The 16,094-nt window shown below is 35.5% G+C and overlaps 1 protein-coding gene across 7 annotated transcripts in view; it reads left to right on the plus strand.

Annotated features, from left to right (window-relative positions):
- Positions 1-16,094, plus strand: part of LOC143257380 (cytotoxic granule associated RNA binding protein TIA1-like) — a 248,021-nt gene that overhangs the window by 64,689 nt on the left and 167,238 nt on the right. The gene's annotated exons all lie outside the window — the stretch shown is intronic.

Consider the following 16,094-nt stretch of genomic DNA (forward strand, 5'->3'; position numbering starts at 1 on the left):
CACAGTGATGCTAAAGTTTTTTAGATAATGAATCCAATGCCAGAGGGTGGCTTCTCCTCCATTTCATCATGACAGAGACGTTCTTCAAGGCTCATCCATAAATTTGAGGAGGGATTTGTGGCCGTTGAGCTGTGACCAGGAAGCTGTTGAAGATATTTAACCCGTGTTAAGGACGTCACAGAAACACTCATCAAGTTGCCAGGACTCTACCGGTCAACATCAAACAATTCTCTAGATGATGTTCCGATAAACAATAAATGTGTTTTTATGTGGACAAAATGGAGGAACTTGTTTCTGGCGACCTACAGAAACGATTGTAATTAGCATCTGAATTCACTATATGTGTTTAGATGGAGTTGACAACGTTTTATGGTACTGATGAAAACACCCCTTTTACTTCCGTGGTTTTACTCTTTATGGTGTAAGAGCTGATCCATATACATTCTTTGACCCAAACGAGATTGTGTGGATTTAGTTTGCCAGCTTCAGATGTTTGTTTGTATGGCGAATTTCGCACAAAGTTATTTGAGAGCTATTTAGAAGTGATAAAATAGAGGGAAGGCAACTAGCCAATACCACCCATCACTCTTTGCTATTCTTTACCAACAAATAGTGGAACTGCTGTCAGATTATAACGTTCCCGTAATTGAAAGGGTGAGAATTTTGGGTGGTGAGGTTCGAACACGTGACCCATTATTGCGAGTCTAGTGTCCTAATCAACAAGTTAGGCTCCTGAGAATTGTTATCATCAGGATTCTTTGTTTTTATTATGAGGTCATAGTTTACGAACTACTTTGATCACTTATGCTTGTTACCAACACGCGTTGGTTAATGATCACCACCTGGTGTTACCAGCGTTGTGAAGAATAGGCTCTGTAATGGTTTCAGTGAACGAACGAATCTTCAACAAAGGATTTCTTCATGTTTGACCGCCATGGTCACCAGATGTCTTCGGAATTTTTGGTTAAGGGGCTATCTGGAAACTGTTGATCTAAAAAGCATTGCCGCCATCAAAGTGGTTAGTTTTACGCAGCTGTGAACCACGTGATACAACATCCGGAGACTGGTAAGAATGGTGGAAGTATGAACCACGTGATACCACATGTGGAAGATGTTATTGAGAATGGCTGAATACATTTTGAACAGTTCTTGCAGTGAGTTAAACAGAATCTTAAACTAGGTTTGTTTCAGTAAATTAGTGTTGATGCATTTACACGTCACGACCATAATAAGTTTGTATTTTTTTTAACTTGTATGGCCGTTTCAGGATATCATAGCACATATGACGCTCCCTAGAGTAAGCTCGATGAATTTCTCTAACATACGAGTGTTACATACGGTTTGGGATTTATAAGTTGTCGTTTGCTTTGTATATTTATTTTTACTAGTTCAACGTCTAGGTTTTCTCTCGGTGCTTAGTCAAAACTAATGAAATACATGAGTTTTAGCGAAGCACTCCTAAACGCTGCTCCCCCTACTGTGCACACGATAACATCGAATCTTTCGTTTGAGGTTTTCCAGTCCTTACTAATGCAGTTTTGATGGAGAAACATAAGTGAAGGAATAAGCAGCGTGTTCCAAATGGAATTATCTTCCCAAAGGGGTAAAAATGACGTTTGAAACGCATGATAAATCGATTTTCCCTCTAGTAAATATAGGCTATTAGTTGTATCTGCAGTTTCAGCGATATCTACTTCTAAATACTTAATATCCTAGCTGAAATGTCATCATGGCTCCTTTATTGGATAGAAAGATAAAAAAAAACATTTCTTCTAGCCGTCGCATGGCTTGCAACATGGGATCATTTTTATGGCCACAAAACGAAATAAAAATAAAACGTAGCTTCAGTACCATCATTAAGACATCCAGATGAGTAAACTGATTGGCTCTCTTCACGAGAGATAGGACCGCCTTTCTTGATTCCACACTGGGAATGGTATTAGTTTTGGATTCTGGTTGAGGAGTTCGTGTTTTTATTTTTTTTATTCATCAGGTAAAACGGATGTTGACCCTTTCTGTAATTCCTTACACTTTCCTCAAAGCGTGTTTTATTCGTTTCCTTATAGACGTTTCCTATCAGCAGGTGTGTTTTGACCTTATCAGAGACTTCTGTTATGTGGACGTTTCGTTGCTGCTTGCAGCAAAAGACAAAGATATTGTATTCTTTGATAGATTGTGTAAGCAGAGTATTCGTGAAGACACTTTGTAGAATGGACTGCAACTGCATATTGTGGAGACACAAGTGTAGAGGACGACGTTTCGAAACAAAGGCGTTTAATTGAAGTTTCGTCAAAGATATTGTAATTGTTTGTTAGAAGATATCGTGAATTTTTTCACAAAGATCTGATAAAGCTATATATCGCAGTTCTTGTGTAAAAGCCACACTCACTGTATCGAGTAATTTTTCGCCACGTAAGTTTGTGTGTCAGTCGCCAGGCAGAACGATGTGTTACAGTTACCATTATAGTCACCACGTAAAACGACATATCACAGCTACCACGTAAATTGATATCGCAGTCACCATGTAAATCTGTATCATTGTATCAGTCACCATGCAAATCTGTATATTAGTATATCAGTCACCATGCAAATCTGTATATTAGTATATCAGTCACCATGCAAATCTGTATATTAGTATATCAGTCACCATGCAAATCTGTATATTAGTATATCAGTTACCATGCAAATCTGTATATTAATATATTACAGTCACCATGCAAATCTGTATATTAGTATATCAGTCACCATATAAATCTGTATATTAACATACTACCGTCACCATGTAAATCTGTATATTAATATATTAGTTATCATGCCTGGTACAGTGTTACTGAAATTAACATGACCAAACTGTCATTCTATTTATATATAGAATACAGAATGATGGTCCTATTATTGATATAACACTGACACTGAATACAAAATCTAATTTATTTATTTCTTAACATCTTAGAGTAAGTAAGTGTAATGGAACAAAGTTATGTTATAATACTAGCTTATATACTTACTTAACGAATGTGAAAGACGTATGCCCCTGGAGGTGTCATGTGGTATAGGCTGCGTACATCCAAACGCGAAACCCTCACTATACCCTATGCCACTCCTGGGAAGGCCTAAACGTACATATCAGGCTTGGTGGAAAACCGGTCCAGCGTTTCATCAGTTATAAGTGAATATATGTCAAGTGGCGGCCAGATAATTAGGGCGCACGACTCGTAATCTGAGGGTTGCGCGTTCGAATCCCTGTCACACCAAACATGCTTTCCATTTCAGCCGTGGGGACGTTATACTGTTACGGTCAATCCCAATAATCGTAGATAAAAGAGTCGCCCAAGAGTTGGCAGTTAGTGGTAATGACTAAATTAGGGACGGTTAGCGCATACAGCTCTCGTGTAGCTTTGTACAAGATTCAGAAACAACAACAACAAGTGAACGTACAGACTTATGCGTAAAAAAACAAACAAACATATATCTACAGGGGTATACAAAGTACGAAACAATCATCTTATGAAACAACTGAAAATAGTAGTTAACAAATATTTGTGGTGAGAATTTCATTTGCGATTGTACACTAAAGACACTTTTCTTTCTTTTTTTGCAAGCAATTTCATGGATTTATAAATCACCGCAATCCATGTCCGGTGTGTTGATACCGATGCAATTTAAGCCTCGTTTAGGTTAACTGCCGCAACATACGGAAAACCTTTTATCGGTAAACTGGTTTTCTTATTCAATAAGTTCGTTTTTCCTTATTTCGTTGTTATTTAAACCAGAACCGTCTGACGCAGTCGTTTTCGCATCCTTCCACGTTCAAACCATTGTACATAACTTAAGAGGTTTAATGCTAAGTATCATAATTCAGTTAGAATATGGAGATTTAAAGAACTGAGGGAAAAGCTAAGGCAGTATCTGTAATGTATTTACGTTCTATCTTAATCTTGATTTCTTTCTTTCAATAATAACTGAGAGAATATACTGTTACTTACATGCGTGAATCGTGAAGGATTTACGGACATTGGTGTTCTCGTGATAGATGTAAATGCATCTGATCACACGTGAAGGAAATGTTTGTATTTGTTGAGGTTGTCGTTTTTCTTTTAGAAAAAGTATACATCAAGTGATTTATTGAAAACGATATTTACTAGAATAGGAAACATGCATCTCAGTTTATGAATAATAAACATGTCGGTGGGAAAGAGGAATTGAAATGGTGTGGTAATGTATTACATGCATGGTACAGTTAGTCATCAGAGGTTTAAGTCAGGCTGAACGTGTATATAGCCTCTGCTTTAAACTGTCCATACTCTATAACGATGATTTGTGAACCCTTGCGAAACGTGCTTCTCTGCAGCACAGATGTGTAAGGAAGAGAAAACATCTCGCCGAAAATCGCAAAATTCATATTCCGAAGATTTATTTCGTATTGTCATATTGGGCACAACAATTGCATACACAGGCGGTTGAACATGGAAGTTACTTAGCGTTCATTCTGTATTAGATAAAGAAATAAAAAAAACAGCAGAAAAGTATAACTGTTGGAGAAATAATATGTCAGACAAGCGAAGTATGGATACGAAACACTTTTATATCTTAATCAGTGAATGCCCTGGATGTGTGGTTCACCAGGAGGAGAAACTGGATATAGCTAGGAGTTTTTATTGAGATTTATGATGTTACTTTTTATTACAATTTAGGAATAGTTTGTAATATATTTCTAATTTTATTGTTATTGACACACACACACACACACACACACACACAATGCTCTTCGCAATTTGGGGCCGTGGGTGTGCGTTATAAGAGCGACAGTCAAATCTCAATATTCAGTTTGACGAGAATAGTTCCCAGAGTTGTCGATAGATGGTGTTGACTAGCTGCATACCTTGTAGTCTGTCATTTCAAAATTAGGGACAACTTGGCGCAAAAAGTTGCCATGTAAGTTTGTGTGAAATTAAACAAGCGATTGTTCGTTCTATTGGAATTTTCGATTACAGTAAAACGAAGTTGTTCCAGTTTCAAGTAATCTGGAATTGAACATTTTTCTTCCTCTGTGCTGGAAATTCTTATTTTAAAAATTACTAACGTTCATGATACTTTTTGAATGGAAATTTATTTACTAAAGTCGAACTTTGTCGCTAGGAGTGCTGTAACACTTCCACATTTATTTGTTTGTTTGTTTTGAATTTCGCACAAAGCTACACGAGAGTTATCTGCGCTAGCCGTCCCTAATTTAGCAGTGTAAGACTAGAGGGAAGGCACCTAATCATCACCACCCACCGCCAACTCAAGGGCTACTCTTTTACCAACGAATAGTGGGATTGACCATCACATTGTAACGCTTGCTCGGCTAAGAGGATGAGCATGTTTGGTGTGACGGGGATTCGAACCCGCAACCCCGGATTACGAGTCGAGTGCCTTAACCAACTTGCTATGCTGGGCTACATTTACGTATTTGAATTGTATAACAACCGTAAATTGCATTATTCTATTAATTTTCTGAGGTGCATGCCCCTGATTGAACTGTTTGTAGTAGCTCTTTATACAATCACTCATTATAAAATCTACATGTCTAGCTAGGCATTGACCCTTATAGGGGCGACCTTTGGGGGGGGGGCTAAGAAGCATCAGGAAGAAAACGTTTTTAAGCTAATTTTATCGTTGTCTTTGTTGTTTGTTTGTGTATGTGTATATATCAAGGTACAAATTAGGTGTTTGTTTCGTGAGGTGCAAAGTGTAATGGAAAGAAAAGGAAGGCGACCTAAAAAGTGATAAAACCTATAATGTTACATCTTTCATTGCTCTACGCATGGTGAATTACAGTGAAAAAGGAAAATGGCTGATACTAACGCAACGGCATTCGTTGTGTTCTTAACGAATTGCATCAAAAGTATGATACACATATTACAGAGACCTGAAGACGAGAGGCGGAAAACGTTTTAAACGTTTCCCTTTTTACTTGGCCTACACAAAGAGATTGTACAGTCACAGATATATTTCTACGAGTGTTTCTCTACTTTGGCAGTTGCCACCAATTTTCAACAGTCAACTCAATAGGAATTCTCTGCCTTAACTATCTTTCATGGAACTGTTTTATTTGTTGTATCTCATCCCGTCGACGTTGAATGTATCAGATATAGTATGGTTAACTTCTTATACAGTTTTTCTTTGCTTACTACTAAAGTGTTCTTCAAATTTTCTCATGTCCCTAACTTGTGCTCTATAAACACAAAATAATAATAATAAAAAGTCACGTCATTATTTTAAAATGTTTTGTCCTTCAGTGTTTCGTGGTTTTACTGTACCTTGTTACTCGCACAATTTTTGGAAGCTTTCGAACGTTAGCTACGAACCAGTAAAATTCGTGGAATGTAGTGGAAAAATTTCCCCAAAAAGCAGGAAGAGCTGTATATTCTCCCCTTTATTTATTTTTTTATTTCTGAACGAACATGCGTATTCAGACCATGTTACTATGTCAATTATATTTTAACATACACCTGCTCAGTCTCTCGTCTAATAATTATCCAATTCATTTATGTTTGATAATAGACTAGATTAGATATATATATTTTATGGATAAAAATGTATTAAAGTATTATATGTCATCAAGTTTTTTACGTTCGTTTTTTTATGTATAATGGCGGAAAACTACGCGCAAACATTTATACAAATCTGTTGAAACCAAGGTATTCCAGTCTCTTCAGTATGGAAAACGTCATTTATAATCTCAACAATATCGTTCTTCATTATTATACCTTCCCAGAACTACACACGTGATTGTATTGTTAATTCAAACCTGCATAATTTTTTTTGTAACAGATTATTTTAAAACGGCAGAAAAGGATGAAATAAAAATGCCCGATTTTTAGCACGTATGTATATATAGTTCTGAACAGAACATTATTCTTCTTTCGTATACAATATCCATTTGATGGGATCGTTTCCTGGAAACAGCCACTGTTAGTTTGTAGTGCACCTCTAAAACAATCTTTATTTGAAAACGTTTTATTCCTAATGTTGTCACTTGAGTTTACTTAGGCCGTTAGGCTTAGCATGACTAGATGGCTAGGGCGCTTAACTCGTATTCTGAGGGTCTTGGGTTCGTATCCCCGTTATACTAAACATGCCAGCCCCTTTATCCATTGGGGCGTTATTACGTTACTGTCAATCCCACTATTCGTTGTTAAAAGATTAGCCCAAGAGTTGTCGGAGGATGGTGATTACTAGTTCCCTTCTCTCTAAGTCTCACATTGCTAAATTAAGGACGACTAACGCAGACAGTCCTCGTGTAGCCTTGCACGAAATTCAAAATAAACGAAGTCCGTTACAGTGGTTTCTCTTTATTATGGTCTCGTTTACAACAGGAGATTTTGTGGAGTGGTTATAATCATTTCAGGTTTTCATCTTGCAACTTAATTTATATGTATTTTGTATTGACGAAGGCACATCTTTTTGTGCAGCTACGTGAGAGTCCCGGTGAATCAGCGGTAAATTTAGTCTTGCAACCCTGAATTCCAGGGTTCGGCTCACTAATAAGACAACAACAACAACGGCTTTGTTATAGATGTTTAATTCCTACCAGTGAAAAGCACGCCCAATTCTGTACAGTGACTTCACTTAGTCCCTGTAATGGCGAACGTTTATTTAAAACTGTCTATGTATTTAATTTAGCATATATGTTATTAAATGATACATATGTTGAGAGTGCACACAAACTGATACGATTATATTTTTAAACGCGTTATTTGCAAATGACCTTTTACTTGTGACCTTATATGAAATTGCTGTTATTTGATGAATACAAGTGTCAAAACAAAATAATAAATGCATTTATTTACCACATGTGTAATTTGATGTATATAGAATTTTGGATTATAAGAAACTAATTTATTTATTGTTTTGTTTGTAAATATCCTACAAAGCTACATGAGAGCTGTCTGCGCTAGCCGTCCCTAATCTGGCAGTGTAAAACTAGAGGGAAGACAGCTAGTCATTATCACTCACCTCCGACCCTTAGGCTACTCTTCTATGAACGAATAGTGGAATTGACTCTCACATTATAACGCCCTACGGCTGAAATGGCAAGGATGTTTGGTGTGACCCCCTTGGGATATGAAATTAAGAATTAATTTTTTTTATTTTCTGGGGTGCATATAAGAAGATAATTTTGATTTTTAGTTTTGATACCCGTGGTAGACAGAGTACAGTTAGCCCATTGTGTAGCTTTGCGCTTAAATACAAAAACAAGCAGTTTAAAATCTCTTTATAAGGTCGCAAGACAGATTAAAGCTGTAATCAGACTTGTTCTCGCGGTTTAGCGGCTAAGTGAAAATGATTAGAGATAAATATTTGTTTTACGTAGGATTTCTTGGCATAGCTGGGTTAAGTTAATGGCTGTGTTAATCGGATTATATCATTGTAACACATATTTTTTTAATAATTAACTAAACTGTGATAGAAAAATAAGAAAAAAGATTAAATATAATGAAATTAAATTTTAATGGAGAAAGAATATTCGATGTGTGGACAGAAAATAACGATAAACAGTGAAAACACAGGAAGTTAAAAACTACTACTAATCTGAAAATAAGTTTAGATTGTGACAACATATATAGATATATATGATACAAAATGCTTATTAAATTCAGTAAACAGTAAAACAAATATTAAATTATTTTAAATTTTAAACCAGTATTTTCTGTAATTAAAAAAAGAAATTGATTGGATTACCAGTCGATAGGCTTTTAAAAACAGACCAATCAAATACCTCAAACAGATGAAATGGTTATCATTAGTGGGTAGGATGTTTACTTTTTTTTTTTTTTAATTTCGTACAAAGCTACACGAGGGCTATCTGTGGTAGCCGTCCCTAATTTAGCAGTGTAAGACTAGAGGGAAGGTAGCTAGTCATCATCACCCATCGCCAACTCTTGGGCTACTCTTTTAACAACGAATAGTGGGATTGACCGTCACATTATAACGCCCCCACGGCTGAAAGAGCGAGTGCGTTCTGTGACGGGGATTCGAACCCACAACCGCAGATTGCGAGTCGAACGCCCTAACCACCCGGTCATGCCATAGAGCATGAAACTAAAATGTCAGATTTCATATATATACATATTTGTATTTAAATCTTTGATTGAGCGTTTTTTTTCCAACTTTCTGTAAATACCTTTTTTTTTGTTACAGAATTATAATTGCCTGGTAAAAAGTTAATAAATTTTCTTTCATACTGAAATTCCACACGATTGTTTAAATAAAGGTTTTTAATAAGAAACTTTCGACGTCCGTCTGTACGCTTGAATTATGATCGTTATTAGTTATTCAATTTTAACTTTTTTTTTTTTCAACTGTGAGGGCGCTTAATGCGCGCGCATATGAAAGTACTGAAGTTTTGATCATTAGAGAAGGAAGCTTTTTTCTATAGTCACTTTTCGCCAAATTAGAAGATAATAATAAGAATTGATTCAGTAAACCGTAAAATTTTATTTTCTGAACGTTATCCGAGCAACTATGTGTATATATACGCGTGTGTGTAGCTTCCCAAAATTGCTGTTTTTTATTATCTGTAGCTTGAGCTAAGTCCTGACGCTTCTAAGTTAATCACATGCAAGCTCCAAAAAACAAAATATCCAGTCCACTTAACTATATAGTTCATTGCATTACTACTGCAGCTGGTTTCAAAAGTTGACTGGGTTGGGCGCTGTAGATCGAATAGAGGATTCAATGTTGAAGACCCGTTGCCACAAAAACGTACCCCGCACTTTAGGGTCGTGGATGGGCTAGAAGAGTTATGTATTATAATTTATCTCGGATGAGCCTCCGATTTAATTATGTTACGTATTACAATTTTATATAGCCAGGAATTTTAAATTTAGAAGTTAAATTTCGATATGCAACAGATTTATGATATTTGCCACTAAGATCGATATAGACTTTTGTTTTTCTTAACACAAATGTATTTTAATATACAGACAACAATCCAATTTATAATAACGGTTATTATAAATAGTTATCACAAATATTGATTTATATACAACAGGTTTACAAAGTTGCAGACTGTACTGAGTCTTATATCCGGTCTGGAACTGAATGTTTTATTGACTATCCTGGTCCACAACGAGCACATTAATTCTGAGATGATACTGTCACACCTTGCTTAAGCTAGCTAGCTTGTATGGCCTAACGTCGCTGATTTTTTACCGATGAAGATGATTAATGTTCTTGAAGAAATACTAATACCCAAAGTTAATTCAATGAAGTTGAATGTTTTATGTTCTAAATCTATAAACGTTCGTGGTGAAATACTATAGTTTTCTGATTAACAAGTGTTAACCACAATTATAGTTACCAAAGCTTATGGTATACTGACTGTAGCTTACAAATAATCTGTCTCATAGCGCGTTAGTTTATATTGTTTTAAGACGAGATTCTCGAGCGTTTAACAATGTTCGAAAACACGCTAGCATTTTCGTAAAACAAATATTGTTGAATCTTTCAAGCATTTTGAACAAATTTAGAGAACAGGCGGGACTTGTGCAATATACACCCAACAACATGCGTCACATGCATCAAACTGAAACACCCGAAGGTACTAAACGTATAACGGCAAATTCGTTAGACAGTCACTGTCAAATCCCAACATTTGGTTAGACAAGCATAACCCTAGTCTTACAATTTCAAGATTAGGTAACATCTGTACACTTACAGCTCATGAGTGACTGAATGAAATATGTTAGCTAACAATGTTGACGGACTGACAGTTCCTCTTTGAAGATCAAAGACAGAAGTTACTGAATAAATGTATACAAAAATAATAATGTATTTAGTACCCGTACTTTTAGAATTATCTATATACTGGGTGGGGGTGGTAAAATGTAGTTTTAGTCTACGTGTAAAGTATCCTACTTTATGTGTGTGTTGAAGGGGTGTAACAGGTAATTTTAGAGTGCGTAGGAAAGTCTCAATAACATTGGAGGTTTGATTAGAGGGCGCTTGACTCGTAATCTGAGGGTCGCGGGTTCGAGCCACCTTCATATCAGACATGCTCGTCCTTTCAGCTGTGGGAACGTTATAATGTATCAGTCAATCCCATTATTCGTTAGTAAAAGAGTAGCTCAAGTGTTGGCGGTGGGTGGGGATTACTAGCTGCCTTCCCTCTAATCTTACACTGCTAAATTAGGGACGGCTAACACAGGTAATCCTCGTGTAGCTTTGCGCGAAATTCAAAAACAGACGAATAGATATAATGTTCGAACGTATTCTGACGATTTATAGGTATACTGCTCAATTTTATATTATCTGTCTGATGAAACGTCTTAGTTACTAAGGTAAATCCACAAACTTTTTATTTATGTTGGACCTACATAAACATACCCACATCACTCAAGAAACATCAGCTTCATTTCCGTTTTACGTAAGAGAAGTGACCAATCAAAAAATAGTAAAAAAAAAAGTGTTCTTCTCCGGGTTGGTAAGGGCTAAATAAGTGAATCAGACGAGGTACGACTGGCATAAGGAAAATATCCACTGGAGTATATTAATCTGAATTAGGGTTAACTAGCGCATGTGTGAATATTTTGTATGAATATATATATACAAAATTTTGTATGAATATATATATATATATATATTTACTTACACTATCAACAGTGAGTAAAAACTGATGATTTCAAGTCTAGAAGCGCGCGCGAAACCTGAGATGAGGGAATGGCGTAGTGTTTGTGAAGAGACTGCTTCTGTGTTGACAGCTTCATTAACATCCAGGGTTCGAATCCCATTTCTGGTTGATACTTATTGTTATGAATTTTGAAAATGTAACAAAAATTATTGGTGTTTGATAAAAAATGTTTTACACGTATAAAATCGGGTAAGTCCAAATAAAGGGGTCATCCATATAATGCTGTGATGCAAAAAAAAAAAAAAGCTATGTTGTGTTGAAGGGTAAATTCTATCCGTGAAAGTACGATGTAAAGTTGTTTAATGTAAACAGTAAAAATGCAATAACTTGATATTCTTTTAACATCCCACATCACTCCAGTTTTCACTCGTTTAAGCTATTTTGTGTTTACAATCTTTCCCTTTTTCTATAGTTATTGTTTACATAATTTGTTTCAGTTTATATAAAAACAAATGAAAATTTTGAAAAAGCCCTTAAATTTGGCAGCTTTTTATGTGCAAAATATTCATTGTGTATTTGTTTTTTTACATATAAATGTTTATTAATTACAAAGATATATTCATTGTCATCGTTTTTGATGAATGTTTGCTCCTTTCTGACGTCATATCACTGTATAATACTCGCGCTGTTGACGAATCGTACATTGTAGGATTCTTAATATGAAGATAATGTTGAGAAATATTAGAAAATACTGAGTGTAAGCTAGGCTTAGCATGAATCAAGCATAATCTATCTTATCGAGACTTAACACGAGTTAATCCTAACCTGCCTGTCGATACACCTCTATTGTTGTATCGTTTCGGTAAACGTATCTTTTCCAAACCCAAAACCCATCTAACATGTAATTTGCTGGCTCGTGAAGATTTTCATTTTTTAAGTCTTCTTTTAACTGTATTAATAGTTTATACTTAGTGAACTAGTTATGGCCTCGTGTTTAAGAAACGTTTATTTCTTATAAAACATGTTCCCTGTTGGATATATAATACTCTTAAGAACACTGCCCAACAACATAAACAAAAAATGTTTAAACATGCAAGAAACATCTGAGCGTAACCATAAATTATGCACAGCATTCATATAGTTATTAGCATATTTCAAAATAACTGTTATTTTCTGTATTTTTCAAGACTGCACAAATCGCGTTGTGATTCTGGAGTCTACAGTTTTAGGTCTGAATAGGATAATTTCGTATAGAATATGAAAAATAAAAATATTAGGCTTAGAATATTCATGACTGAATATTTTTACGTTTACGAATTTGCAACTCCAAATTTTCTCTGTATTCGTAATTGGGTCTTTTACTGATAGTGATAAAATAACCGCAATTTCTTATTTTAAAAAACAGTAATTTAAATAAATAAATAAATGCACCTTTCTTTTTCTATTTTCTTCTTCTCCTGAAGGTTTAGTTCTGATAGTGCGTGTTAGTTCATGAGCCTTGTTCACTTGTCAGGCACGTTTTCAACAAATCGCACTATTTATTAGTTTTGATGAAATTGCTGTTCATTATGATTAAGAAACACACTGCATGTTAAAGGTGGGTGTGGTTAATTATGAGTCATTACAGTTCTTTAATAGTCAACTTTTACAGAATTATAATAATAGATAATCATGAATTAATACAGTGATGTGTTATTTGGTAAAACAAATCATTCGATATAAAATGCGATAAAAAAACAAGCAACAATGGTGGGGGAGGAAAAGTAAAAATGAGCACAACTTCATGTTATTACTGAGTATATTACCATTCTAACATGAGTCAGAAGTAAAAGTTTCGTAGTGGTTAGGGTTAAGATTCTTATGGATCTTTCTGCAAGTTGATTCCGCCGATGATGAGAAATCAACGTTAAGTCGTTGGACTTAAGGTAGCACTAACGCTGAAAACTGGGCAAAGTTACATGCTGAGGAGACTGTTAAAATTTTCATTTTACCTTCAAGTTAAGCACAGAACAAAAAGAGCACGCCATAACCTCTGAAAGAACGCATATGTTATACGTATCATTAATGTGGTAGGGTTAAAGAAATGCATAAACTGTTTAAACACCGTAACTTTTACTTAAGAATGATAAAAATGTGAAAACTGATACACGTGTGAACGTTCTAATAGCTTAACGTAAAACTTTGTAAATATTCTGCAACATTAATGAGCCTTCATTAGTGTTAATTGGACTCATAACACGAGAATTAGTTAAGATATTTGAAGTTTAAACCACTCAACCAATGAAAGAATGTAATATGAAACACGTGTATAAAATTCCATGTTGATATTGGTTTGAATCGTGAGACAGAAACGGAATGCATTCAAACTATACTTTCATTTTCCATCGTTATTTAGTAAATATTTAAGACTAAAATGAGTTATTTACGTAGAAAAGAAGCGAAAATTCCGATTAAGGCGAAAGATAAAATGTGATTTTTGAAATACTGGGGACGCTCGTCAAGAGTCAGTGTTACCGTAACGCACAGACATCACGTACAAGTTTAAACTGCAAGTAACATGGATTTAAAACATGTTCTCTTTGATTGGACTTTCATTTCACTTGTAGTTGAACTGTGGCTCATAATAGTATCTGTTAGTGTACAGATATGAAGAAATGATTTTTTTTTCTTATTAAAAGAAAATCTTGTGGAAAAGTAATGATACCGATAATATTAAAGGAAACCATTCCCAACTGACATTAGTTGTCAGTAGACCATTTCCAACCGGCATTAGTTGTCAGTAGATCATTTCCAACCGGCATTAGTTGTCAGTAAACCATTCCTAACGTAGTGTCATTATTCAACATTGCTACAAAGATTACTAGTGAAGCTAAGTATCATCTGAATGTAAAGTAGTCTTTTCTTCCCACTTTCTATATCAGCTGTGACACTGTGTGTCGGGCAGCCACTCAGCAGGTTCAAAATTCTATCTTTCGATATGTTGTTAAATACTCCCAGCTGTGAACGCGTTATAAGACCAACAGTCAACATCATAAAAGTCGTACATAGCCTTTTTAACAGCGAGTGTTGCTAACTGGCTGTTTTCCAAATGGCTAGTAATTTAAAATTAGGGGTTGGTTGCAGTTGAACTCTATAGGGGGGGCCCTGTCTTTGTTGTTTAGTCCACTTGGTGTAGTTCATGTTGAAGACTGTAATTCATATTTTATCTTCAAACCGGAAAATAATTACTTTATGGTACAAATATATCTGTAATGTCGGCCCCGTATGGCCAGTTCGTTCGGGCATTCAACTCGTAATCTGAGGGTCACAGGTTCTAGTTCTCGCTACACCAAACGTTCTCGTCCTTTCAGCCGTGGTGCGTTATAATATTACGGTCAACCCCACTATTCGTTGGTAAAAGAGTAGCCCAAGAGTTGGCGATGGGTGTTGATGACCAGCTGCATTCCCTATAATCATACATTGCTAAGTTATGGACGGCTAGTCCAGAAAGCCCTTTTGTAGCTTTGCGAGAAATTAAAAAAACAAAACAAAAACAAATGTGTGTGTATAATTACAGAGTTTATGTTTTTAACTTTGTATTATAATAATTTTAAAGAAACTTTGGCATATCTGTTCAGAATTGATGTGTGTGTGTGTGTGTGTAGGAATATTTGTATTGAATTTTCACCGTATTATTATAGTATCTCTTAAGGAAAAATATATATATATACGCTTCCCTCCCATCGTTGTGAAGCATATATATTTTTCCCTTAAGAGATGATGAACCATTCTCTGAAGAAAGTTACAAGGAAACACCATCTGTGGGAAGGCTCTTTTTTGTGCTCACAACATATCTTTAGTGCGTTCGTAATACAACAAGACCTGAGCTCTATCTGATGACATATTTCTATCAATACAATACATTCCAGCTTTTTGCTTACTGGAAAGGGAGGGAGCCCTTCCACTGAGACGGTAACAACTATGGAACAGAAAATGATTTCGTTAAGAGGTGTAAGAGTGTTTCACTCTCATTTGGATCCGTCTCTTAACTATAATTATTAAATTTTCTTAGCTGGAGAATTTTATCTATTCGCAGCATTCGTCATTTCTTACTGTATGTTTTTACTCTCGTAGCTTTATCGATTTTGGTATTAAAATTAAACAGCTTAATCCGTGTGACTTACAAGAGATGAGTTTGTTTGTTTTTTAAACAGTTGGTGCGATTCGTGGCTAGTTATCTTTGTAAAACTTTATCGAGCTCAGGAGAACTGCTCTGTTTTTTGGTTCGAAAGTTCGAGACGAATTATTTAGTATTAAACTCTTCTCAGGGGTTAACGTGTTGGGCTGCAGATCCAAAAGCTTGGGGCTCGAGACTGTATTGCAGCTGTGGGCACATTGTAAAGTGATTGTTAATCCACTTATTTCGCTCAGAGTGCCCAACAAAATCCTTTGTGGCGGCTGGTGCTGTTGAGTTACTTTTATCCCATTGGTCAATAGT

Source organism: Tachypleus tridentatus, chromosome 7, assembly GCF_004210375.1.
Source record: "Tachypleus tridentatus isolate NWPU-2018 chromosome 7, ASM421037v1, whole genome shotgun sequence".
In the NCBI taxonomy this organism is placed as follows: domain Eukaryota; kingdom Metazoa; phylum Arthropoda; class Merostomata; order Xiphosura; family Limulidae; genus Tachypleus; species Tachypleus tridentatus.